General features: G+C 45.7%; 1 protein-coding gene across 1 annotated transcript in view; it reads left to right on the forward strand.

Moving 5' to 3' along the window:
• The first annotated feature begins 2,847 nt into the window (after positions 1 to 2,847).
• Positions 2,848 to 27,288, forward strand: part of LOC115096773 (leucine-rich repeat neuronal protein 1-like) — a 47,667-nt gene continuing 23,226 nt past the window's right edge. The window contains exon 1 of the mRNA XM_029611862.1: positions 2,848 to 3,064. The gene's annotated coding sequence lies outside the window, so the exon portion shown is untranslated. The remainder of the gene's footprint in view (positions 3,065 to 27,288) is intronic.

A 27,288-nucleotide genomic window follows, 5' to 3' on the forward strand; every position in this document is an offset into this window, starting at 1 on the left:
AAAATCAGCAGAACCAGGGGTCACGATTTGAAGCTCCAGGGAGGAAGACTCAGAACCAATGTCAGGAAGTATTTCTTCACAGAGAGGGTGGTGGATGCTTGGAATGCCCTTCCGGAGGAAGTGGTGAAGACCAGAACTGTGAAGGACTTCAAAGGGGCGTGGGATAAACACTGTGGATCCATAAAGTCTAGAGGACGTGAATGAATGTGGAAAAAAGGATTTGCATTCACAAAAAAGCAGGGAGTAGCTTGCTTGTTATGGCGGTTACTACCCCAAACCAAATAAGCCTGATACTTCACTTTCAATGCATATCCAGCATAGCTCTCTGCTTCAACGGCAAAGGAGAAAGACTGATACTTCACACACATCCAGCATAGCTCTCTGCTTCAATGGCAGGGGAGAAAGACTGATACTTTACGCATATCCAGCATAGCTCTCTGCTTCAACGGCAGGGGAGAAAGTCTGATGCTTCACTTTCAATGCATGTCCAGCATAACTCTCTGCTTCAACGGCAGGGGGGAATGAAGAAAAGAGGATCTATATATAGACAACAACCAAAAAGGACTGAATTACATAGTCTGGGAAAACAAATAAGCATGGGTGTAGCTTGCTTATTGCAGCGGTTACTACCCCTAACTAATTAAGCTACATATTTCACATAGATGCAGTTCCAACACTGCTCTCTGCATTAATGGTGGGGGTGGAAGGGAAATAGAACCAAAAGGTTACTAAGAGCCAAGAGTAACAGATAAGTATGAGAAAAAAAAATGTGCAAAGCTTGCTGGGCAGACTGAATGGGCTGTTTGGTCTTCTTCTGCCGTCATTTCTATGTTTCTATGTTTCTTTTTATTAACATTGAACAATACAAAAGGACAAGGAGGCTGGTTTGCTCTTCTCAGCCTCCAGTCCACAAGTTCACAACCATATTCAACGATAATATTTTAGAAAACTATCCCCAAACCCACCTCCTATCCCCCCACCCTGTTGGGATTTATGTGCAAAAATCACGCTCTGAGCACAGAAAGCTTGTTTTCTGTTTATAAATATGATTGATGTGCATAAACATTGTTTTCTGTGCTGAAAGCATTTTTGTATGCATAAATCATATTTTATGAGCGCAAAACAAGAATAAATCATGTTTTGTGTGCATAAATCTTGTCCAAGAGACTCCCAGCCCCAAGCACCCCAGTTCAAATGTGTGATCAGCCTGTGCTGAGTGCACATTTTAACTCGGGTCTGAGCACACGGTTTTGTGTTTGTGCACATTTTTAACTCCTGATACAATAGCATACCATTTGCTTACTGCATCAGGAGTTAATTCTATTTTATTTCTAGCGCCTGCGTTAAGAAACTGCATTGAATTTCAGCACACAGTCTTAACGTGGGGCTTTTTACATCAGCCTCTTGATCAGCCCCATTACAGGGCTCTTGATCTTTCATAACACTCTCTTTAATATACAAATTCTATGTCTTCATCAAAGCCTTCCCAGCTATAGCTGAGATGTGGGATAAATTCATGATGATCTCATGGCTGTAGGCAGGAGAATAATGACTTCATCCCCTAAGCCCAAGGGTCATACAACATCACCTTATGTTTTCATAACTCTCAAAATATCTCTTTACACTACTAAAAAAAAAGCACTTTATAATTATAACAGAAAAATGCAACTTTTTGTTTTTAAAGATGTTACTTTATCAAACCTGTCTTTCTATTGGAGTTATTGTGCCTTAATTTTATTTTACTGTTATTGTCACTATTATGTATTGTTTTCTCCTTTAATTTTAACCACTTTATATATCACTTTGGCAACATGTACAAATTACCTATTGCCAAAGTAATGCATTACCCACACGGTATCGCTCGGGGTTTAGATTGTGATTGTGGATCCTTGCTGGACAATCTTTACCACTGGTTTTAGGAGTATATTATGTTTCCTTCAGTTTATCGGACTGTGCTTCACCGATACGGATTGATTTAAGGGGCTGAAGGAGCTTCTTATGCCCTTGGTCTACAAGATCATAAAGCTTTCATGTTTTCGCGTAAGTGGCTGAATAGTTTGAAGAGTTGTCCCTGCTTTCAGGCTTTAAGACTATGCTGTCCTCTCATATGTGTGGTTAAAGAGGTTTTCATGCTCCAAATGGTTAAAACATTTTTTTTTCACATTTTCTTCTGAATATTCAATTGATGTTCTTTATTCTCTGTTGTTATTTAGATGTGTATGTGGTATGAATGGTGCGAGGGTATGTTTCAGCTCTTTTAACTTTTAATCAGATTTATTTAGATTGCAATAACACGATGCTTTCATTAAATTGAATAAGAGAATTGTTCATTGTACTATTTCTGTTTCTGGAATAAATTAAATGCATCTTTGTAAACTTATTCTTTTTCTTTTGTCTACAACCTTTTTTTTTTTTTTGTATATACATTGGATTAGTTTAGGATTGGTTTTTGCATCCTTTTTGTGTTGTAGCTAACACATACAAATTGCCATGCCAATAAAGTTTCCTGAATCTGAATCTATATCAAGGGAAAAGAGTATCAGGGCTCCCTGTATATCAAGGGGAATTGAGACTATCTGGTGCTGTTTCTCTGTTGAGGGGTGGGGGCAGTGAGGGAACAGATCAGGGCTGACTATTAGGGGGAGTGAGCGCATCAGGACAGGGAGTATTGCAGTATTTGAGTCACCTCCAGTTTCTGCTCCCATTGTCCCCATGACATCATCCCTGTGCCAGTAACACCCACCCCTCACTGCCCCCATTGGTTCTCTCCTCCTCTGGTTAGCCCTGTGATTGTCTGCTGGGAGCCGTCAGTCACCCTCTCCCCCCCCTCCTTCCCCAGCCTTTCTCTCTGATGCTGAAGGTAGCTGGTCCCCCCTCCCCTATCAGACTGAATCCTGCTATTAAAAGAAAGCCCCAAAGCTTTAGGGAGGAGATGAGGCAGACTGAGAGGAGCAGAGCTGTGCTGGAGCTGAGAGGAGCGGATTAAGAGTCTGACCAAGGAACAGTAACAGAAGGAAGCTCCTGTATCTGCTCCCCCCTACCTTCTTCCACACTGGACTCAGAGGTAAGGCTGGCTATTCTCAGAGGAGTTTGAAGACAGAAAGCTCAGAGGTAAACCTCTGAATTCTGGCAGGGATCTGAGGATAGAAAGAGAACATGTTCCTTTTTTTTTTTTATTCTTTCTCTCTTTTCCCAGGCTAAGAGGAAAGGCTGTGCCTTCTGGGATGGGTCTCTCTCTCTCACTCTCTCAGTCCCCAGCAGGCTCAGAATTCTGCAAAGGGTCTCTTGCTTGTCACCCTGGGTGGGGTCCAAGGGTAGAAAGTGAAGGGATCTCTTCCCTCCCCATTAGCGGAAGGCAGTACGTTCTGAAGAGGATATCAGCAGGGTGATGTCAGCATCAGAGTGATGTCACCAGTTTATGACATCATCAAAGCGATTTCAGGGGAGGAAAGAGAACTGGGGAAGGATGACTTAAAAATGACTGACAGAGATGGTCTGTAATGCAAATGCCAGGTGATGAAAGGATCAGAAATAGAAATGCAAATTGTAAAATTGTGCAGGAGAGAGGAAGAGAAATATTCCCCCAGGAGGCCGTGATTTCTCCTTCCAGAGGAAAGCGAGCATTAGAAGAGGGGGGGCACAGCAAGGGTGGGGGAAAGGAGAGAGAGAGAGCGGCCTTCTTGTTTCTAATCATATATAGGATATTTCTAGAATAGAGTGAGGCTGATTCTCAAAGCTGGTCTACAAGGTCTGTAATTTTACCCTTATTGTTTGGAAGTGTTGCCGCGGGATGGGGGTTGTCAGGAAGGGGAACCAATGTGCATAGCCTTTCGTTTTCAAAACTCCATGCATTGTTTTTCAGGGAAAAAGTATCTGCAGAAAAGGCAGGTACAGAGCTCTAGGAGAACTTCCTCCTGGGGCAATAATCAAAGCTAAACTGCCCCAGTAGCTCTTTCGTTAATGATGCCAACCCTGAAGGTAAAAAGTACCTGTGAAATTTGCACTGACATGGGCAGTTTGAATATTGCTTCAAGAATATTTAACTCTAGCAAACTCTTGACAGCTTATCTGCCTAATACTTGTTTCTAAAGTCAAGAAAAATCTGGATAAAGGGAGACAAAGCTAGAGAATAAAACTGATAACTGTAGACGTTACAGACAGGGCCATCCTTGCGGGATGGCAAGAATAGGGTGACTTTGAGTGTCCCCGCACTGCTGTGATAGCCACATCCCCGGCTCTATAATTTCCTGTCTGCTTAGGGGTGAAGCTGTGCACATCAGTGTTCCAGGGCCCTGCATTGCATTCCCCCTTCAGGTCAGCTCTGGTTACGGAGACAGACCTTAGTGGTAAATCCGGAGACCGATATGTTCTGTCCAATCGCTAAACACAAATACAAATAAAAATGTGAGCCTCTGCTTCTCCCATTGATATTTGTTTAGTTCATGCCAAGGAATTTCCTGTTTGTAACTATGGGGATAAAATATGACTCCGAAATTAACCTGTTTGCTTAGTCTTTGAACTGTTGCCAGCTCTGGTGGGTAACAAACTGCACCTTCCTTTATCTACAGAGCAGACTTCTCTCATACGCATACAGTGCCCCACCACAGATCAGACACAGCACAGGCAGCAGCAGTACAAGCTTCCCTCACACACACACACACACACACATGCAGTGTCACCACATAACAGGCACAGCTCAGGCAGCAGTACAAGCTTATACACACAGTGTCACCACATAACAAGCAAAGCACAGGCAGCAGCAGTACAAGCTTCCCTCACACACAGTGTCAACACATAATAAGCAAAGCACAGGCAGCAGCAGTACAAGCTACACACACACACACACACAGTGTCACCACATAACAGGCACAGCTCAGGCAGCAGTAGTACAAGCTTCCCTCACACACACACACACACACACACACACACACAGTGTCACCACATAATAGGCACAGGCAGCATCAGTACAAGCTTCCCTCACACACACATACACACACACACACACACAGTGTCACCACATAACAAGCACAGGCAGCAGCAGTACAAGCTTCCCTCACTCACACACACACACACACAGTGTCACCACATAATAAGCACAGCACAGGCAGCAGCAGACCAAGCTACACACACACACACAGTGTCACCACATAATAAGCACAGCACAGGCAGGCAGCAGCAGTACAAGCTACACACACACACACAGTGTCACCACATAACAGGCACAGCTCAGGCAGCAGCAGTACAAGCTTCCCTCACACACAGTGTCACCACATAACAAGCACAGCACAGGCAGCAGCAGTACAAGCTTTCCTCACACACACACACAGTGTCACCACATAATAGGCACAGGCAGCAGCAGAACAAGCTTCCCTCACACACACAAACACACAGTGTCACCACATAATAGGCACAGGCAGCAGCAGAACAAGCTTCCCTCACACACACACACTTCGCCACCACAGAACAGGGACATCTCAGGCAGCAGTACTTCCTTCACTCACACTGCTCTGGCACAGGCTGCTCCCTTATGCTAGCATTGCATCCTCCTCTACTGGCAGGTCTACTCAGTTCAGCTGGCAGTCCCCCCCCGTCCCCCCCTCAGGCTCTCAGTGCAGCTCAATCTTCAACTGTGGGACTGCACATTGTGTTGCATTTGTAGACTGCTTATCTTGAGCAAAGCTCAGTCCAAGGCCATTTACAAGAGAAATAATACAATAAGTGCCTAATACAATACATCATTCTACTATATCAATAAAACTATTTACAGTAAAAAAAAAAAATACAAAATACATCACCAGTCTGAAGGCATGATTGCGCTCAACCCACTCTCACTAAGGAAGCCGAGCCAGTAAAGCACTTGCAGATAAAGAGTATTTACAAGAGGGTTAAATGACAGCAGGGCCGTGTGCTCTGTGCCCCCCGCCCACACATGCAGTGACCTCGGCAAACTTCAGGGGATCAAACCAGCTGCCTCCTCTATCTAGTGGATGCATGCCAGGGTTTTCAGGTAAATAGCTGTTTCTTCACCCCCTCCCCATCCCGCACATTCTTCTGATCATGCCACAAAGGGCAACGGGACCAGAGCTCGTTTAGTCCTGCCAGGATTAAATAAAGCCAAATGCTTAGAAATGGTAAGGAGGTGAACACGACACAGAGCAGCCACCCCTGTACCGTGGACCTAAAGTTTGAAGGCTGGCGTACACGGACATCTTCTTCACAGTACATGGGGCAGTTTTCAGAATGGCCTCGAGGGCTGGCTTAGTAGCCAGCTACATTTGCGTCTGCATTCAAGCCAGTGCAGATTGTACTCCTCTAAAGTATGTGCCAGGCTTTCAGAATGAAAAGACTTTCTCTCTCTATCCCCAGCCCCTTTTTATTTATACCAAGGGTAAAAGCGCCCATGCAGTGAACAGTGTGGGTACTTTTACCTGGAGTCTGGGAGGGTGGAGAAGGAGATGGCACAATCTTTCAGCAGTTACAGGCTGATGCGTTATCGGCATGCGAAAAACGGGCGCTCGTGACCGAGCGCCTGCTCTCCTATTGCGCGCCCGTCCACTTTTCCCGGGGGGGGTGGGCGATGCAGTAAGCAAATGAGCCGCTGTGGTAAAAAGGAGGCCTTAGGGGACATTTTGCGTCCCTAGCGCCTCCTTGGCATCGGGTGCCCAGGAAAAGTGGCTGTCAGTGCGGCTTAGGAAAACGGACGCTTGTTAATTGAGCGTCCATTTCCTAACCTGACCACTAGCAAGACATTTTTTTTTTTTTTAAATTTTTTTATGTTACCCCTTTTTTTTGGTTGCTCCGACTTAATATCATGGCGATATTAAGTCGGAGGAACTACAGAAAAGCAGTATGGGCTCCACAAGACTTAACTGTTGCTCTGGGGCAGGAGTTAATTTTTGAGCGTAAAAATATGCACATCGGTGCACATTTGTTTTTACATAAATGGGTAATAGCCTCATCAGCATGAATTTACATGTGCTGAGCGCTATTAGCTATGCACTGGTTTGGATGCCCTAATCCCCTTATTGCATAAAGGGTTATGGATGTGCAACCAAAACACGCATCCAACTGCGGGTTAACCAGTGCGCTAGCCTGAGTGCACGATATTGCATTGGCCTGATAAAGCGGTAGTTTGTGAATGCAGACCTGACAGAATTAAGACTGACAAAAGGTAGAAGAGAAGTTCTACAGGACTGGAAATCTACTCAGGTTATAGATGGCCTTTTCTATCATGCATTACTTTATTTTTGAACAAATAAATTTGTAGCCTGCTAAATATGAAAAACAATATTGGTCCAAGGAGATAACAAAGCCAAAAGGCACGTACATACTCCTAATAAACTTAAAAAAGATAAAAGATAATAACATGAAATTCTTATAACACAGGAAACAAAACAGAGCAATAAATGAAAGTAAATATAAATCCTGCTCCTTCTCCCTAGTAAATGCCCTATGGGAAGCAGCTGATGCCCCAGTTGTAATGCAACAAGGTTCTGCCCCCCTACCTGTCAGGGTGGGATATAGCTGACCCATACACTCGGGAACTGATCTTCCCGTAGGGAGACACAAAAGGGATAGTAGGGAACCCAAGAAGTCCCCAGCTAGAACCTCCTCAGAATAAACATGAAAGATGGGCTTACAGAATTCTGTCTCTCATATGGGCCGATACAGTACAGTGCACTCCGGTGGAGCGTACTGTTAGCCTGCGTTTGGCCGCGCGTTTTCGACGCGCTAGCTTTACCCCTTATACAGTAAGGGGTAATAGCGCGTCGAAAATGTGCAGCCAACCCCCCCGAAACTAATAGCGCTCGCAACATGCAAATGCATGTTGATGGCCCTATTAGTTATTCCCGTGCGATCCAGAAAGCAAAATGTACAGCAAAGCCGCACATTTTACTTTCAAAAATTAACGCCTGCCCAAAGGCAGATGTTAATTTCTGCCGGCGCCAGGGAAGTGTACAAAAAAGCAGAAAGTGTACAGAAGTGTACAGAAAAGCAGAAAAAACTGCTTTTCTGTACACCCACCGACTTAATATCATAGCGATATAAAGTCAGAGGCCCCAAAAATAAAAAAAAAATTTTAATCGTCCTGCGGCCCGCGGGTTGAAAACCGGACGCTCAATTATGCCGGTGTCCGTTTTCCGAACCCGTGGCTGTCAGCGGGTTTGAGAACCGACGCCGGCAAAATTGATCGTCGGCTGTCAAACCCGCTGACAGCCGCCGCTCCTGTCAAAAAAGAGGTGCTAGGGACGTGCTAGTGTCCCTAGCGCCTTTTTTTACCGTGGGCCCTCATTTGCATATTAAATTGCGTGCATTGGAGAGTGGCCTCTGCGTGCGTTGGGAGAGTGGGCGCTCGCCTCGGAGTGCCAGCTCTCCCGCGGGTTTTACCGTATCGGCCTGATAGCCAGCAAGATGTGGAGGGCCCTGCAGTAGTGGGATTGGCTTTGTTGGGGGCGGGTAGGCAGAGCAGGAGCTGTCTATTGTACTGAAATTCAGTTAGCACTATGCTTAGGTGCTGCCAGAGCAAAATCAGCCAAAACATTTTCCAGCTGTATCTGAAAGCAAAGCACTTTTTTTGTCTGCCCCTACTTCTTTCCTGCTAATAAATAACATAAGATTTTCCATACTGGGTCAGACCAAAGGTTCATCAAGCCCAGGATTCTGTTTCCAACAGTGGCCAATCCAGGTCACGAGTACCTGGCAGGAACCCAAAAGGTTGATAGATCCCAGGGATAAGCAATGGATTTCCCCAAGTCCATCTTAATAATGGTTTATGGACTGTTCCTCCAGGATCTTCTCCAAACCTTTTTTAAACCCAGCTCCATAACAGCTTTCTCATCTTCTGGCAACAAATTCCAGAGTTTAATTATGCATTAAGTAGAAAAATATTTTCTCTTATTTGTCTTAAATGTATCACCTAGTAATTTCATTGAATATGCTGTGGTTTTTGTACTTTTTGAAAGAATAAACTGGTTTGTGTTTACGCGTTCCACTCCACTCATTATTTTATAGACCTCTATCATATATCCCCTCAACCGTCTCTTCTCCAAGCTGAAGAATCCCAGCCTCTTTAGTCTTTTCTCATAGGGGAATCGTTCCATCCCCTATTGGTACCTTTTCTGAGATACGGTGACCAGAACAAAGACAGGCAGGCAGCAAAAAAGACAGAGGGCGAGCATGATAGAAGAAGGGACAGAGTGACAGCGAGAGAGACAGACGGGGAGCAATAAAGTGTAGCCAAGCACTGAACTGGAAACCTGAGAAGCCAGACTCTGCAAGCAGCACAACGCCGGAGAAAAGGAAACACATGCATTTCCTCCTGTACTGTGCAGAATACAGCGATTATAAGAAATACCACATTCCCAAAGCCAAGTAAAAAAAAAAAACAGGATCAGACTGTATCCTGAGATCAAAAAATAAATTAGCAGAGAAAACAGGATCAAGGGAGGCGCTTTCTCATCCTTACCTAAAACTGAGAGAGAATACGCAGGAAAAGCTCTGTATAATCCTGGGGGAAACATGAGAAAGAGCAGCAAAATCTGTGGTATCCTGCCACCAGGCCAGAAAGGTAATCTGACCAGGGACAAAACTGATCTTCACCAGAACCTGGTAACTGCCTGTATTATCGTCTTTTCTGTACTTGTAATTCTTTTCTTTTCACCACTTTGGGTCTCATCTGTTAAGATTTTCCGCCGCTTCTGTGTCTGTTGGGAAAAGAACTTTATGAATCAGGCCCATTATCTGATTCCTTGTCAGCAAATGTTGAGTGACAAAGAGGATGAGAGAGAGCAGCCTTCATCCTTAAATGTGATGTCTCTCTTTCAGGGGCTGATAATTATCAGTTTATTTTAATGCCAGCTCCTGCAGATATCTAAGTGAGAAAGGCATGAAGCCCACAGAAGTATTGAAACAGTAAAAAAAAACCAAAAAACCCAACCCAAATTTCTCCCTCACCAAAAAAAAGCACACTGTTTTCATTATAAAATATAGAAGAAGAAATCATCTTAAAATTCTGACTCTTAGCTAAGTAACGGGCCGATACAGTAAAGTGCGCTTCAGCAGAGCACACTGTTAGCCTGCGTTTGGCCGCGCGTTTTCGATGCACTATTTTTACCCCTTAAACAGTAAGGGGTAATAGTGCGTTGAAAACGCACGGACAACCCCCCGAAATGAATAGCGCACGCAACATGCAAATGCATGTTGATGGGCCTATTAGTTAATCCCGCGCGATACAGAAAGCAAAATGTGCAGCCAAGCCGCACATTTTACTTTCAGAAATTAACGCCTACCCAAAGGCAGGCGTTAATTTCTGCCGGCACCGGGAAAGTGTACAGAAAAGCAGAAAAAAATGCTTTTCTGTACACCCTCCAACTTAATATCATAGCGATATTAAGTCGGAGGCCCCAAATTAAAAAAAATTAAAAATCTGCCCGTGGGTTGGAAGACGGATGCTCAGTTTAGCCGGCGTCTGTTTTCCGAACCCGTGGCTGTCAGCGGGTTCGAGAACCGACAGCGGTAAAATTGAGCGTCGGCTGTCAAACCCGCTGACAGCCGCCGCCTCCTTTTACCGCGGGCCCTAATTTACATACCTGGGCTTTCTGTATCGTGCGCCCAGAAGAGTGGCCTGCGCGCGCGCGCGCGCGTCGGGAGGGCGGGCGCTTGCCGGCTCTCCTGCGCGTTTTTCGGTATCGGCCCGTAAGTTGGGAATGCATTTTGGGGGTTAATTTTCAGCACTGCAGGCAGTTGTGATGTAAGCTGGCCAGGTATACATGGCTAAGATTTTAGGAGAATTTTTTAGCTGCAGCTTATCCAAATAGGTTGCAGTTAAAAACGACCCCAGACCTAGCCAGATATAACATAGCTGGAAAGGTTTGCATGGACTCGTTCTCTCTTCAAGCCCCTCCAATCCAGACCTGACTCTCATTTGCCGTCAGCCTCCTCGTGACCCGAACCCATGTCTTCTCAAACCTCCCTGCCACTCTTCCAGCAGTGGTTTCCCCCCACCTGCCCTTCTCTTCCCCGGCTGCTCCACGGAGGCAGAAGGATGTGTGCCAAGTTCCAAACACCGCCAAACCTTCAGAAGGCAGCAGGGTAGCAGGGAAGGGGGGAAGCAAAGCTCCTGCTGCCTCCGAGTGGGGCGGGATGGACTGGGGGAGGGGGGAGGGGGAAACCATTGTTGGGTCAGGGCGGGTGGGGGGTGGAGAGACTCCTCTCCACCCCCCACATCATTGTCAGATGTGGGGGTGGAGAGGAAATTGAAGGCTATTGGGCGTCAGTTCTTTGGGGGGAGGGCTGCTGGGATGGAGGGGAAGTAGAAGCAAAGATTTGCGCCGTGTTTAGTGGGGGGGGGAGAGCTTTCAGCCTTAACAGTCTGGCTGGGTAACTCCTGGGTTAGCTGACTAGATGAAACTGCCCTCTTTGTATCCCAGGGCACAAAGAAGGGAAGGGAGAAGCCGTTAACACTTTTATAACCGTTTCTGAAAAATGGTTCAGCGCCTCAAGCAGAAGGGACTCCCCCTCCCTTTCATTCTGCCCCTCTCTCTCCTGTCCCTGTCTCTGCCTTCATTCTGTGCCCCATTCCCCTCTCTCCTCCCCGATTGCCTCTCTTCCTGTGATTTCCCTTTCTAAGGTTTTCCTTTTGACTGTTTCACCCTCATTTTATCTTTTTTTTTTATTTTTATTTTTTCATTTATACATTTCCAGAAATAGATACAAGACGTACATCATGAAGGAAAGAAATAGGAGATTGAAAGACACAAGTATTACAAAAGAAAATAAAAGTCTTCAACATGCAATCATTTCAATTTCCAGTCTGACCCCGGGATTCATCATTCCACTGTAATTATAGTGGAGTGATCAGTTAAAAAAAAAAAAGGGGGGCAGGGGACTGATACTGAGCTGGCGGCCGCATTGTGGCGGTGCATTTTCGCCCGAGGTTGCAGCTGTGCTGTCCACTATCGCCCCCATAGCGCCGGTAGGAAAGCTGCAGGATATTCCGGCGCTGCTGCCAGCGATAATGTGTAAAACTTTATATTAACCCCTCCCCCATTCCCTCATTAAATCTTAACGCCATGCGGTAGTTATCGCGTGCGTTGGGGCGTGATCGCGTAACGCATGCAATAACGGCCCAACGCATTTTGATGAATGACCCTTGTAAGTCCTCAAACAATGGGGAGATCCAATGCACAACCCAAGGTTTTATAATGAGGTCAATTTTTGAGGAATAAAAAAAAAGATTAATATTTAAGCAACACTACTGCTTAATAGAGAACTAGTTGCTAAAGACTTAGGACTAAGACGTTTCGGGGAGGAGGTGGGGTCCGACAATTGCAATTTTGTCGTTCAAAAGTTAGGTCAATTGTGGGGGGGTCATAAACATAAGAATTATCCTGGTACTTGACCAAACATTTGCAAGGAAGCTTAAGGAAAAAGACGCCCCCTGCTTGTTGAACTGTAGAATGCATAAGAAGAAATTGCTTTTGTTTTTTCTAGGTCTGTCTAGAGACATTCAGGAAACACCTTCATTTTAAATTGCAAAAAAGGTTTCAGACCTGTGTTGGAAGAACAGTCTCAAAAGCCAGGCTGTGTCAGGCTCAAGAACAAACGAAACCGTAAGCGTAGCTGGGACAGCCAGTTCAGTATCCGAGGTCTCGAGCAAAGCAGATGCATCCAAACTGGGCCCTTCAGAAGGAACTGAAGGCACTTGAACATCCCCATTAGCTTCATCAGATCTCCTTTTAAAAGGTGGAAGATAGTAGATCTTAGAAACAGGAGGAATAGCGCTCTCGGGAACATGTAAATTCTCAATTAAATATCTCCTAAACATCTCTCTTGAAAATATTAAAGGCAATTTAGGAAAATGAATAAACCAGATATTTTTATTCCTCACTATATTTTCAAAGTTTTCTGTTTTTAAGGCGAGATTTCAAATTTCCTTTAATAAATGCCTCTTGGGTTAATTTAACAGCAATCATGTCAGAACGAATTGACACCAGTTGCTGGCCCAGGTCCATGGAAGTGTTAGCCAATACTTGAACTTGCTTATCCAAATCAATACAGTTTTTAACTAGAGGGCATAGCTGCTGGAAATGGAGCTCCCAGGATCCACTAGGGCCTCCCATATGGACTCCAACAAAATAGAAGAAGGTGTGTTCACGGACAAGGACGGCTGTGGTTGTAACTGTAACTCACTTGACCCACCAGTGTCAGATCCTCTGTCTCTCCTCCCCAGTCTTTCAGCTCCAGCAAGCACCACCCGAGTGTCCAGGGATGATCGCAGCACTATCTGCTGCAGGGCCTTCCCCACCAAGATGGCCGCACTGGCTACATCATCCGGCGACGATCCCGATGGCATTCGGGAGGCTCTAATTGCAGCTGTGATTCCCGGGTGGGATCCTCTTCGCCAGGCTCAAGGGTGAAAGAGAGCCTGGGTGAGGAGGGAGCTCGCATTCCCCTCTCTCTCTCCGGCGGCTGACTTCCCGGCTACAGCTTCCTGCCAATGACATGGGTATCCACTGGACCCATCAGGAGGGGACGTTGGGTGGGCTGTGGGGAGAAACCCAGGCTTCGGCTTCCTCTTTCTGCCCTTAACAGGTTAAAAGAATCAAGAAGCAAAAGTATTAAAGAAAAAACGCCCGAGAGAGATCCCGCTTGTCGTCTACTGATCGGCCATCTCATTTTATCTCTTAATTTCCTTTCGGGATTAGGAAAACTAATGGCAGGGCAATTTGTGCAAAGTAATGTGTAATGTGGTTACAGTACAAAAGAAAAGAAGGAAGAAATGCCGTATAGGAAACTAGTAAATACAATTACAAAGTACTGAAAGGACATTAACGAGGACAATTCCCAAGTTCTGGAGATGCTCACTGTTATCTCTGGCCCGCTGGCAGGGTAGCACAGATTTTGCTGCCATTTTCCTCAGGATTATATAGAGGTTTTCCTGCCCATTCTTTTGTGAGAAGTTTTGGACTTTCTCAGTCAGCTTCGGGAAAACCTGCATCTCTTAGTTCTGTATTTTTGCACAGCCCAGGAGGCAATGTACTTCTGTTTCTGTTTCTCCAGTGTTGCACTGCCAGCAGAGCCTGGCTTCTTGGGGTTTCAAAGCAAAGGTGCACTTGCTATTTTGCTTGATTATTGCCCCAGGAGAGATTTATGCCAGGTTTTTCTGTGGGTACTTTCATTTTTTGGAACTAATACGCATAGGTTAGAAAACATTATCTCTATGTGTTATTTCCCTCCCTTTAACTAACATGCTCTCAGGAAAGCCTCAGACAGTGTGGGTAAAATTACATGTGTTGTAGAATAAAGCATTTAATTTTATCCCTATTGAAGATGGCCAATTTTCAAACAGCCTTTTTTCCCTGGGTGAAATGCATTTCTAACCATAGAAATGGCATTGCTCATGGCCCTCTGATTGTGTATTTCGTGAGGGTCTATTTGTGTGTGTGACTGCAGCAAGGGATTCTACTAGTGCACCATGTCTATGTCCTTTCGTGGATTACAACCTGGCTAAAAGACAGGAAACAGAGAGTAGGATTAAATGGACAATTTTCTCAGTGGAAGGGAGTGGGCAGTGAAGTGCCTCAGGGATCTGTACTGGGACACTAACTTTTTAATATATTTATAAATGATCTGGAAAGAAATATGACAAGTGAGGTAATCAGATTTGCAGATGATACAAAATTGTTCAGAGTAGTTAAATCACAAGCAGATTGTGATAAATTGCAGGAAGACCTTCTGAGACTGGAAAATTGGGCATCCAAATGGCAGATGAAATTTAATGTGGATAAGTGCAAGGTGATGCATATAGGGAAAAATAACCCATGCTATAGTTACACAATGTTAGGTTCCATATTAGGTGCTACCACGCAAGAAAGAGATCTAGGCGTCATAGTGGATAACACATTGAAACACTCCCAACTAGGATCAGTAACCATAGTCACAGTACTGTCACACCAAGGTCAGGCATGCCTAACTACAGTTTGTAGCAAATGCAGATGATTCTGTTCTCACAGTTTCTTCTTCAATAAGAAAAAAAAGAATTATAAAAGGTTTCATATTTGCATGGTAAATTGTCTTATTGTTCTGCACAAAGAAATCAGTCATTCCATTGTTTTGTCTTTCATTTACCAATTTCCTGTAAATAACTGTGGAGTGGTGAGAGGGGCAGGAAGGGGGAAAGCAGAGTCATTAAATAGATACAGGAGCTGCTGAGGTGAGATAGAGAGGCAGGAAAGGGAACAGCAGGGACAATAAATGTTCCCCACTGCACCCCCTTGCCATTTATTTTGTAATGACGGTATATAAATAAACAATCACAGGTCAAGGTAGATACGCCCTAAGCCACATTGTAAAACCACAATGACAAAGAAGATATCGCAGATTGCTTTCCTTCCCCACAAGAGAAATCCAATCTGCAACAGAAGCAAGAGCCAGATGAAGCACCTCTCCTCAAGGTGATCCTCCTAGGCATCCACTCTTTCCACAACAAATTAGACCTACTGCATGCATAACCTACTAACTAATAAACCAGTGGACAGCTGACAGTCGCTCAGCAGCGCATGGTTCCGAGGGTGGTATCTTCAAAGGATACTAATGATGCATTAGAATTAGGGCATCCCAACAGTGAGGTTTCAATAATAAGAAAAGTAGTCCAAGGGCCTGAGCTACAAAATTCCAATTTATCCCTATTAATTAAAAAGCAGAATGAAAATACAAACAAAAAACACACTTTGAAATGTTTGTATGCTAATGCCAGAAGTCTAAGAAGTAAAATGGGAGAATTAGAATGTATAGCAGTGAATGATGACATAGACTTAATTGACATCTCAGAGACATGGTGGAATGAGATTAACCAATGGGACAGTGCTATACCGGGGTACAATTTATATCGCAATGACAGAGAGGAGCCATCTGGTGGAGCTTTATGTCCGGGATGGGCATAGTGTCCAACAGGATAAAGATTCTGCATGAGGTTAAATGCACAATCAAATCTTTATTGGTAGCAATCCCTTGTGTGTTGGGGAAGAGTATAGTGATAGGAGTATACTACTGTCCACCTGGCCAAGATGGTGAGTCAGACAGTGAAATGCTAAGAGAAATTAGGGAAGCTAACCAAATTGGTAGTGCAGTAATAATGGGAGATTTCAATTATCCCAATAATGAATGGGTAAATGTTTCATTGGGACATGCTAGAGAGATAAAGTTCCTGGTTGGAATAAATGACAGTTTAATGGAGCAATTGGTTCAGGAACCAATGAGAGAGAGAGAGCAAATATAGATCTAATTCTAAGTGGAGCACAGGATTTGGTGAGAGAGGTAACAGTGGTGGGGCTGCTTGGCAACAGTGATCATAATATGATCAAATTTGAATTAATGACTGGAAGGGGGACAGCTAGCAAATCCACGGCTCTAGTGCTAAACTTTCAAAAGGGAAACTTTGATATAATGAGAAAAATAGAAAAAAAACTTAAAGGAGCAGATACAAAGGTAAAAAGCATGCAAGAGGTGTGGACTTTGTTAAAAAAAAATACCATCCTAGAAGCACAGTCCAGATGTATTTCACACATTAAGAAAGGTGGAAGGAAGGCAAAACGATTAACGGCATGGTTAAAAGGTGAGGTGAAAGAGGCTATTTTAGCCAAAAGATCTTCATTCAAAAATTGGAAAAAGGATTCAACAGAAGAAAATAGGATAAAGCATAAGCATTGGCAAGTTAAATGTAAGACATTGATAAGAAAGGCTAAGAGAGAATTTGAAAAGAAGTTGTCCGCAGAGGCAAAAACTCACAATAAAAACTGTTTTGAATATATCCGAAGCAGAAAGCCTGTGAGGGAGTCAGTTGGACCATTAGATGATTGAGGAGTTAAAGGGGCACTTAGAGAAGATAAGGCCATCACGGAAAGATTAAATGATTTCTTTGCTTTGGTGTTTACTGAAGAGGATGTTGGGGAGATACCCGTTTCGGAGAAGATTTTCATGGGTAATGATTCAAATGGACTGAACCAAATCACAGTAAGCCTAGACGATGCTAAACTTTCAAAAGGGAAACTTTGATAAAATGAGAAAAATTGTTAGAAAAAAACTGAAAGGAGCAGCTACAAAAGTAAAAAATGTCCAAGAGGCGTGGTCATTGTTAAAAAAATACCATTCTAGAAGCACAATCCAGATGTATGCCACACATTAAGAAAGGTGGAAAGAAGGCAAAACAATTACCGGCATGGTTAAAAAGGGAGATGAAAGAAGCTATTTTAGCCAAAAGATCTTCATTCAAAAATTGGAAGAAAGATCCAACAGAAGAAAATAGGAAAGCATAAACGTTGGCAAGTTAAATGTAAGACATTGATAAGACAGGCTAAGAGAGAATTTGAAAAGAAGTTGGCTGTAGAGGCAAAAACTCACAGTAAAAACTTTTAAAAATATATCCGAAGCAGAAAGCCTATGAGGGAGTCAGTTGGACCGTTAGATGATGGAGGGTTAAAGGGGCACTTAGAGAAGATAAGGCCATCGCGGAAAGATTAAATGCTTCGGTGTTTACTGAAGAGGATGTTGGGGAGATACCCGTTCCGGAGAAGATTTTCATGGGTAATGATTCAAATGGACTGAACCAAATCACAGTAAACCTAGACGATGTGGTAGGCCTGATTGCCAAACTGAAGAGTAGTAAATCACCTGGGCCAGATGGTATACAGCCCAGAGTTTTGAAGGAACTAAAAAATGAAATTTCAGATCTATTAGTAAAAACTTGTAACCTATCATTAAAATCATCCATTGTACCTGAAGACTGGAGAGTGGTAATTTAACCCCAATATTTAAAAAAGGCTCCAGGGGTGATCTAGGAAACTACAGACTAGTTAGCCTGACTTCAGTGCCAGGAACAACAGTGGAAAGTGTTCTAAAGATCAAAATCACAGAACATATAGAAAGGCATAGTTTAATGGAACAAAGTCAGTATGGCTTTACCCAAGGCAAATCTTGCCTCACAAATGTGCTTCACTTTTTTGAAGGAGTTAATAAACATGTAGATTAAGGTGAACCGGTAGATGTAGTGTATTTGGATTTTCAGAAGGAATTTGACAAATTTCCTCATGAGAGGCTTCTAGGAAAAGTGAAAAGTAAAAAGTCATGGGATAGGTGGCGATGTCCTTTTGTGGATTACAAACTGGTTAAAAGACGGAACAGATGGTAAGATTAAATGGACAATTTCTCAGTGGAGGAGGGTGGGCAGTGGAGTACCTCAGAGATCTGTACTGGGACCCATGCTTTTCAATATATTTATAAATGATCTGGAAAGGAATATGACAAGTGAGGTAATCAAATTTGCAGATGATACAAAATTATTCAGAGTAGTTAAATCACAAGTGGGTTGTGATAAATTGCATGAGGACCTTGTGAGACTGGAAAATTTGACAACCAAATGGCAGATGAAATGTTATTTATTTATTTTTATATTTATTTGGGGGGTTTTTTGTATACCGACATTCAATCGAGATATCACATCGGTTCACATATAAACTGAACAGCAAATTGTTAGTTTCGGCTCCTTTGGAAAGGAGGAGTTAGCAATCTGTTGTGGGATCTGCTAGCAGGTTAGCAATCTGATGTGTACTGCCTCCTATGGGTCTGCTAAGGAATGGCAATATGTTATGATGTAGACTGAAGAGTGGGCAATCTGTACCAGTGGAGTATTAGAGATGGTGCTCAGCTGGACAGAAAGTAGATAGGTGAATCCTTGGGCTGATGGCAGATGACAGCGACCCCAGGAGGGAGTCCCGAGAGGGACCACCGGCTAGGCTGGAGTATGGAGACAGACACAGATAGTTCTTTTTATTAAATAGGTAGTATAACCACCAGAGGTGGCAGTAGTGAGCTGGTATGCCCGGCAGGGCTGAAGTCCCTCAGATACTGGAACTGCGATTCCAAGGTTGCTGAGCTGCAAAGAGACTGTAGATAATGAATAGACAGGATATGCAGATATACATAGCCAGTATTAGGTGATAACTCACATAAGGTCTTGAGATGGCTCAGTAGCTGGAAAGGGTTAGGCCCTCGAGGAGCAAGTACCGGTTCCTATCTGTAGTCTGAAATAATAACTCACAATGTCAGTCTCTTGCGATCGCTTCCAGGCAATGGCGAGTCTTCAGAGAGTTTAGGAACATGGACCCTCGAGGAGCAAGTACCGGTTTCTTTCTGTAATCTGAAATAGAGAAAGAGAATGAGGCCCCCGAGGAACGGGTACCCCTGGTAGGTCCGGAGAGGCAATGTTGCAAGAGTGAAGCGGGTCCAATGGAAATCCCGCAAGCAATCCTATGGGTGCAAAGTAGTCTTGGACAGCCGAAGCTAATCCAATCGGAGTCCTTGCTAACTCAGTCTGTTAGCAAAAGTAAAGACCTTTTATGTTGGAAGCGGATGACGTCAATACAGGGGGACGCCCCTGAGGTTTGCGTTCTTGATGGTACATACTTTGGAGCGCGTGCGTCCTACATCATCAGGAACATGGCGGATCCGTAGCGTCGAGCCGGCCCGGAGACACCGGGGAGAAGCGGCATGGAGATGCCGTGGCATCAAGCTGTCCATCAGGCACGGAGGGAGTCGCCACACAGGTAGAGAGGGTGGAGCGAGGGCGAAAGCAGGCACGAACGCAACACAAGGCATGGGCTGCTTATTTTTACAGTATAACTTAGAACAGTTAACATTTTACAGTATAATTTAGAGCATTTAACAAGGAACTAATTATTACACATGTGCTAAGGAAAATTGGTGGCTTCCATATCGGAAACATAGCTTAGGAACGGAATACATTCATAGCTTGGGAGCAGTTGGGAGCAGTTGTATAGGGAAAAATAACCCATGCTATAGTTACACAATGTTAGGTTCCATATTAGGAGCTACCACCCAGGAAAGAGATCTGGGCGTCATAGTGGATAATACATTGAAATCGTCGGTTCAGTGTGCTGCGGCAGTCAAAAAAGCAAACAGAATGTTAGGAATTATTAAGAAGGGAATGGTGAATAAAACGGAAAATGTCATAATGCCTCTGTATCGCTCCATGGTGAGACCACACCTTGAATACTGTGTACAATTCTGGTTGCCACATCTCAGAAAAGATATAGTTGCAATGGAGAAGGTACAGAGAAGGGCGACCAAAATAATAAGGGGAATGGAACAGCTCCCCTATGAGGAAAGACTAAAGAGGTTAGGGCTGTTCAGCTTGGAGAAAAGACGGCTGAGGGGGGATACGATAGAGATGTTTAAAATCATGAGAGGTCTAGAACGGGTAGATGTGAATCGGTTATTTACTCTTTTGGATAATAGAAAGACTAGGGGGCACTCCATGAAGTTAGCATGGGGCACATTTAAAACTATCGGAGAAACTTCTTTTTCACTCAACGCACAATTAAACTCTGGAATTTGTTGCCAGGGGAAGTGGTTAGGGCAAGTGGTTAGTGCAGTTAGGGGCAGATTTTCAAAGGGTTATGCGCGTAAGATTCGCACATGTCCTGGGGCTTACAAAAAGGGGCAGGGCGTGGCCTGAGCCTCCAGGCACAGCGGCCATTTGCCACTGTGCCCGGGATTGTGGGCCGGCCATTGGCTGGCGCGCGTAACTTCTTCAACAAAGGTAAGGGGGGGTTCTAGGTAGGGCTGGGGGGCGGGTAAGGAAGGGGAAGGTGCGGGGGGGGGGGCGGAAGGAACGGAGGCAGGCTGCGCGGCTCGGCACGCGCAAGTTGCACAATTGTGCACCCCCTTGCATGCGCCGACCCTGGATTTTATAACATGCTTGCGGTTGTGCGCACGTGTTATAAAATCAGGCGTAGATTTGTTCGCGCCAGGTTGCGCGAACAAATCTGCGCCTGCGCGCAGGTTTTAAAATCTGCCCCTTAGTGTAACTGTGTTTAAAAAAGGTTTGGATAAGTTCTTGGAGGAGAAGTCCATTACCTGCTATTAATTAAGTTGACTTAGAAAATAACCACTGCTCTTACTAGCATCAGTAACATGGAATAGACTTAGTTTTTGGGTACTTGCCAGATACTTATAGCCTGGATTGGCCTCTGTTGGAAACAGGATGCTGGGCTTGATGGACCCTTGGTCTGTCCCAGTGTGGCATGTTCTTATGTTCTTATGTTCATCATATGCTTAAAGGAAAGTTGGGCTCAGGAAGCTGATGACCTCCTTCCCCCCATAGCTCCTCCAGATCTGCCTCCAGGCTTCACCTTCTCACATACTCCTCTTAGGAACAAACAAAGTGGAAAAGTGGCAGTGATCTTCAAAGAGACACTAAATTTGACCCACTCACCAATTCAGGAGCTCGAAAACATCAAATCCATCTACCTGTAAGCTATCACCCACCCAAAATGGGGAATTTTCCTGGTGTATTGCTCACCATCAGGCTCAGCTAAAACTGAAAAGGACCTCCTAGCAGTAATATTTTGAGATAACTCTGGAGCATCCTAGAACACTAATCCCTGGAAATGTACACACCCACATATGTGAATCACACCAAGACTCCACATATGATTTCCTAACTTCTTTAGAAGCCTTAGGTTTATCTCAAATAATCAACAACCAAATTCAACTTTGTACTTGTACCACCCTGACTACTCTCTCATTTGGAAATATACATACCACTTGACACTAAAGAAACCCAACATAGACCTAAAGAAACCCAACTTAGAACCAAGCAATCTAAATACTGCCCAATATCAAACCTTCCTTACATAGGCAAGATCATTGAAAAAGTGACGCTACTACAGCTAACAGAATTCCTGATCACAAAAACAGCCTAGACCCATTTCAATCCAGTTTCAGGCCCTATCACAGCACAGGAACAGTACTACTAGCAAAAGCTTGTGAACTGTAGCTCTGTCTAGATCATGGATAGTTAGCACTACTAATACTCCTTGATCTTTCCGCAGCATTCAGTACCATCATCCATGGAGTCCTAGTCACTAGAATAAAGGATTTAGCATTAGAAGGAGAATTGCAACTGCAACCCTGTTCTCATCCTTTCTGCAAAATTGCACCCAAACTATCTCACTTGGAGTGGCGCTATCACATCTCCACCCCCTTCGCTGTGGAGGACCTATCACCAGAGCTTTTCAGTATTTACTTGGTCCCCCTTGGCAAACTCATCAGAGATTATCATATTACTTTCCACTCCCATACAGACAATATACAACTGCTGATCTTCCACGGCCCAAATCCAGATGAAGCGATCTCCAACCTTAATATCTGCCAAGAGGAATTATCAACTTGGCTTCACCAAAACTAAAACTGTACCAACAAAAAACAAGAGGAACTGTGGGCTGGAAAAAAAAGGAGCCCAATAACATTACTCAAAAGTGACCCTAGAAGGGACAGACATTTTTTTCATTGCCCAAATCTGCAGTCTTGACTTCATACTAGACTCTCAATTTACCATGGAAGCCTAAGTCTGAGTGTTAGGATCCCTGGTTGATAGTAGTGGAACCACCGATTAGACCGCTTACCTTGTGACGGGAATCTCAAAGGCACTCTGAGTCAGGGCAGGCAGCAGACAACGAAGTCCAATACTCAGTCCGGGTCGGGGCAGGCAGCAGACAATCAGGAACCAAAGCAGCAGATAATCCAGAGGCAGGCGGCAGGTAGCAAAATCCAATAATCAGTCCGGGTCGGGGCAGGCAGCAGACAATCAGGAACCAAAGCAGCAGATAATCCAGAGGCAGGCGGCAGGTAGCGAAATCCAATAATCAGTCCGGGTCGGGGCAGGCAGCAGACAATCAGGAACCAAAGCAGCAGATAATCCAGAGGCAGGCGGCAGGTAGCGAAATCCAATAATCAGTCCGGGTCGGGGCAGGCAGCAGACAATCAGGAACCAAAGCAGCAGATAATCCAGAGGCAGGCGGCAGGTAACGAAATCCAATTCTCAGTCCGGGTCAAGACAGGCAGAAGACAATCAGGAGTAGAGGCAAAATCCCCAGGCGAAAGCTCCACAGAACAATCGTGGCCGAAGCAGCGATTTGGGGAAGCTGCTTCCTTTAAATAGACCATTTTCCCGCGCAAACGGAGCCTCTGCTGGCGTCTGACGTCAAGGGGGCGGAGCCAACGCTTGAGTCCCGCGGTGATTGGCTCCCCTTGCTGCGCGGAGACGCTGCTCTGCCCGCTGAGCAGAAACGCCCCGATCCCCGCTAGCTCGCGCTACCGACGCTGCCGGGACCGCCCTGCTACTCCCCGGAGCCGGAACGCCGCCATCAGCGCGCTGCCTCGCCGCGGCCCGCGCGTCAAAGGTAACAGTACCCCCTCCGCAAGGCCCCCTCCTCCCACCTTGCGGGCCAGGCTTGGAGGGAAAGCGAAGGTGAAAGGCCCGCAGCAAACGGGAAGCCTGAATATTAGAGGAAGGTTCCCAGGTATTGTCCGCCGGGCCAAAGTGTTTCCAGGAAATCAGGTATTGAAGCCGACCCCGCACGCGCCTGGAGTCTAAAATCTCCCGCACTTCGTAACGACCGTCCTCCGGAAGAACGGGTACAGTGGTCCGCCGCCGGCGCTGGGGCCAAGACAGGACAGCAGGTTTCAGCAAGGAAACATGGAAGGCGTTGTGAATACGCAGGGAGGAGGGAAGGCAAAGTCCATAGGTGACAGGGTTGATCCGTCGCTGAACCGGAAACGGCCCAATAAAACGAGGCGCAAACTTGGCAGATGGGAGACGTAAACGAAGATGACGGGTGCTCAACCAAACGAGATCCCCACAACGAAGATTAGGAGCCGGAATCCGCGTCTTATCCGCCTGACGCTTCATGGCAGCAGCATTCTTGGCCAATAAGGCATGTGTGGTGGACCACAGGCGGGTCATAGAGGCGACCGTGGCATTGACCGCAGGACAAGTGGAGACGGTGCGGATCGGCAGAGGGAAGTTCGGATGCCTGCCATAAACCAAAAAGAACGGGGAGCCTCCGGTGGCCCGACGAACATGATTATTATGGGAGATCTCGGCCCAAACCAGTAGAGAAGCCCAATCATCCTGACGTTGATTGACATACGCCCGAAGAAATGCCTTGACAGATTGATTAGTGCGTTCAGTGAGACCGTTGGACTGAGGGTGGTAGGCAGAAGAGAAATCAAGCTTCACTCGTAGAAGTTTACAAAGGTTAGTCCAAAAGCGGGCCGTAAACTGTACACCCCGATCGGAGACGATGCTAAGAGGAAGGCCATGGAGGCGAAACACGTGGTGCAGAAAAAGATGAGCCAGTTCCGGGGCCGAAGGCAAGCCAGGAAGAGGAATGAAATGAGCCATCCGGGAAAAACGATCCACCACCACCCAGATGACAGTATGACCCCCGGAGGACGGAAGATCGGTAATAAAGTCGGTGGCAATATGAGTCCATGGAGACGTGGGAGGAGGAAGCGGATGCAACAACCCCAGGGGCCTCCGGCGAGGCGTTTTGTGAGCCGCACAGACCGGGCAAGAATCCACAAAATCTTTGACGTCCCTCTCCCAGGTTGGCCACCAATAATGACGAGAGAGAAGTTCCTTGGTACGAGCAACCCCCGGGTGGCCCGCCAGCGGATCGGAGTGGCACCACCGGAGAACCCTCAGACGCGACCGTTTTGGGACAACGGTCTTCCCGATGGGCACCGTGAAGGTGGCAGCCAGTTGAATTTGGGCTGGATCAATGAGGAAGCGAGGAGGATCCGGAGTATCCAGTACGTCAAAGCTACGTGAGAGCGCGTCAGCTCGAACATTCTTTTGAGCTGGACGGAAGCGGACGAGAAACTGGAACCTGCTAAAGAAAAGTGCCCATCGGGCCTGCCATGGATTCAGTCGCTGAGCAGTCGCCAAGTATTCGAGATTTTTATGGTCGGTATAGACCGTAATGACATGACGAGCACCCTCCAACAGATGTCGCCACTCTTCAAAGGCCAATTTTATGGCCAACAATTCCCGGTCACCAATGGTATAGTTGCGTTCCGCCGACGTAAACTTCTTAGAAAAGAAGGCACAGGTCACCCAGTGCTCCTCAGTCGAGTGTTGAAGAAGAACCGCCCCCACACCCACAGCCGAGGCATCGACTTCGAGGGTAAACGGCCTGGCAGGATCAGGGCGGCGGAGGCATAAGTCAGTGGTGAATGCCTTCTTTAATCGATGAAAGGCCCCTACCGCTTCCTCCGGCCAGTGCTGTGTGGAAGCTCCCTTCTTAGTGAGGGCGGTGAGCGGCGCCACCAAAGAAGAAAAATGAGGAATAAACTGCCTATAATAGTTCGAGAAACCCAAAAATCTTTGCAAGGCACGTAATCCAACAGGCTGAGGCCAATTGAGGATGGCATTGAGTTTGTCAGGGTCCATGGATAAGCCCTTGTTGGAAACAATATAACCGAGGAAAGGTAACTGTTGTTGATGAAAAATACACTTCTCCAGCTTGGCGAACAATTTATGCTCCCGGAGGCGTTGCAAAACCTGCCGAACATGGAGCACATGTTGAGACAAAGAATGAGAAAAAATCAGTATGTCGTCCAAATAGACAATGACGTGGGAATAAAGAATATCACGAAAGATGTCATTTATCATGTCCTGAAAAACCGCCGGGGCGTTGCAAAGCCCAAAGGGCATTACCCGATATTCATAATGACCGTCATGGGTATTAAATGCGGTCTTCCACTCATCCCCTTCTCGGATCCGTATCAAATTGTAGGCTCCCCGCAAGTCCAATTTGGTAAATATCTGCGCCCCCTTAATCCGGTCAAATAACTCCGTGATGAGGGGAATAGGATACTTGTTCTTTCTGGTGATGGAATTAAGACCACGATAGTCAATACAAGGCCTTAAAGACCCATCCTTTTTCTTAACAAAAAAAAATCCAGCTCCCGCCAGGGATGTAGAAGGTCGGATGAATCCCCGATCTAAATTCTCAGCAATATATTGACGTAATGCTGTGGATTCAGGTTCTGATAGGGTGTAAATTCGTCCCTTGGGTGGAGTCTGTCCGGGGAGGATATCAATGGCACAGTCATATTGGCGGTGAGGTGGTAAGGATTCCGCGTGTCGCTTACTAAACACGTCCTGAAAGTCTTGATAAGGAAGTGGGATTCCCGAAGATAGTGACGTGGACCGTACGGAGATGGCTGGCAGATTCTTAAGGCAATGTTGGAAACAGAAGGGGCTCCATGCAGCGAGTTGTAGGGAAGCCCAATCGAAGCGAGGCTGATGAATCCGTAGCCACGGTAGTCCCAATATGATCTGATTTACTGATGATGGAAGAACAAATAGCTGAATGTGTTCCAGATGACAAATACCGGTACGGAGCAACACGGGTTTGGTTCTATAGACGATATGCATTCCCACCGATTGCCCCGAAACTGAGGTTACCGACAGAGGAGTGGGTAATGACTCTATCGGTATCCGGTATTTCTGCACCAAATGTTCCTGGATGAAGTTTCCTGCCGCTCCTGAGTCTATGAAGGCTTGAAGGTGTACTGATTCGTTGTTAAGACAGATGGTCGTGGGTAATAATAATTGGGGAGAGGGAATGGTGGGACCCAGGGAGGCCTCTCCTACCTGGCCTAGGTCCGAGAGTTTCCCGACTTGTTGGGGCATTTATTGAGAAAATGCCCTGCTCCGGCGCAGTACAGACAGAGATTCCTTGCTCGTCTGCGATTCCGTTCCTCAGGAGTTAGGCGAAATCGATCAATTTGCATGGGTTCCTCCGAGTCTCCAGAAGCCTGAGCCGTAGTAGGAGTAACCATAGGTTGTTGAAACGTTGGAGCCAATCGGAAATTTCTGCGGGTAACAGCTCTCTCTCGCATTCTTTCTTGAACACGTAAGTCCAACCGGATGGCTAACCGGATCAAGCCCTCTAATGTCTCCGGAGGATCTCTGCCAGCCAATTGATCCTTAATGTGTTCTGCAAGGCCTTGTCGGAAGATGGCCGTGAGACTCTCCTCTCCCCACGCCAGTTCAGCTGCTAAGGTGCGAAATTGGATGGCATACTCCCCCACCGTACGTGGCCCTTGTCTTATCTGAAGCAATTCATTTGCCGCGGAGGATGAACGTCCTGGTTCGTCAAATATCAACCGAAATTCTTTGAGAAACCGGTCCAAAGAATTGAGGATAGGGTCATCTCGTTCCCACAAGGGAGATGCCCAGGCCAATGCCGGACCCTCGAGTAAAGACAATAGGAAGGTAGTCTTGGTCTTATCATTAGGAAAGGCGGCGGGTTGTAGAGAAAAATGCATTCGACACTGGTTGATGAATCCCCGACATAAGGCAGCATTACCATTAAAGCGAGGCGGAGGCGGCACCCTGACTGGGACAGGAGTGAC

Source organism: Rhinatrema bivittatum, chromosome 1, assembly GCF_901001135.1.
Source record: "Rhinatrema bivittatum chromosome 1, aRhiBiv1.1, whole genome shotgun sequence".
Lineage (NCBI taxonomy): Eukaryota > Metazoa > Chordata > Amphibia > Gymnophiona > Rhinatrematidae > Rhinatrema > Rhinatrema bivittatum.